Source organism: Morone saxatilis, unplaced genomic scaffold (assembly GCF_004916995.1).
Source record: "Morone saxatilis isolate NCDOM2014 unplaced genomic scaffold, NCSU_SB_2.0 Contig19, whole genome shotgun sequence".
Lineage (NCBI taxonomy): Eukaryota > Metazoa > Chordata > Actinopteri > Moronidae > Morone > Morone saxatilis.
This window is the reverse complement of record NW_023339751.1, coordinates 15,405,102-15,406,014: the sequence shown is the minus strand read 5'-3', so window position 1 is coordinate 15,406,014 and position 913 is coordinate 15,405,102. Positions and strand designations below refer to the sequence as shown.

At 39.6% G+C, this 913-nt stretch overlaps 1 protein-coding gene across 1 annotated transcript in view; it reads left to right on the top strand.

Annotated features, from left to right (window-relative positions):
• LOC118329454 (serine protease HTRA1A-like) overlaps window positions 1-913 on the top strand; it is a gene marked incomplete in the record, with an annotated part of 27,675 nt that overhangs the window by 9,817 nt on the left and 16,945 nt on the right.

The window sequence follows — 913 nt, the reverse complement described above, 5'->3', positions numbered from 1 at the left end:
AAAGTTCTAAACAAGCCTTATAAAAAATTAAAATGGCAAAACTCTTAAAGAGAATAAAAATCTGATGAAATCAGAGAAAGTGCTGCAACAAAAGTATATTTTGAGTTTAGATTTGAAAGAAGAATTTGGACAGATAGATAGATAGACAGACAGACAGACAGATAGACAGATAGATAGACAGACAGACAGACAGACAGACAGACAGACAGACAGACAGACATAGATAGACAGACCGAATTTTCCCCCTGTGGGTTTACAAGTGTTTCATACTGTATAATTTAGTGGCATTCACTATGGCAGGATGGTACTCATTCCATGCTTGTGTTAACTTAACTGCACCTAAAGCGGAAAATCTCTTTTTTCCCCTTAACCCTTCACTGCAATCACTGATATCCCAGGGCTTATGGGTACCTTTGACTTCACAAAAAATCTGTCCGGGAGGACATATAATGACTGAAAATTGTCCTGGTGAGACAAAATACTTTAAGGTACGTGGCAAAATGAGGGTTTACGGATGGAAGGATGAAAAGCTCAGAGGGAAAGGTTCGGAGAGTTTTGATTCATAGCTTTGGTTAAACTGTCTTGGGTAGGACTTAATTACCTGGTAAATCACTCAACATTTCCTGACTTGCCCAACACTGGATAGATGGCAGGATGGATGATTCAGTGAATCTGGCAGTCCTCACACATACAGTGTCAGACAGTGTGTGTGAGAGAGGATTATTATACTTGTGAGGACCAGCTTGCTCTTGACAGCTTGACCTGCTGATGGTTTAAGAGATCAGAGTCTGTGTATACTATCAACCATGGGGTTAGATAAAGGTAAAGACCAAGGTTAAGTATTTATTTGCAAGGTTTATGGCCACAGTAAGTGTTTGTAAATGTATGTGTGTGTGTGTGTGTGTCAGACCTG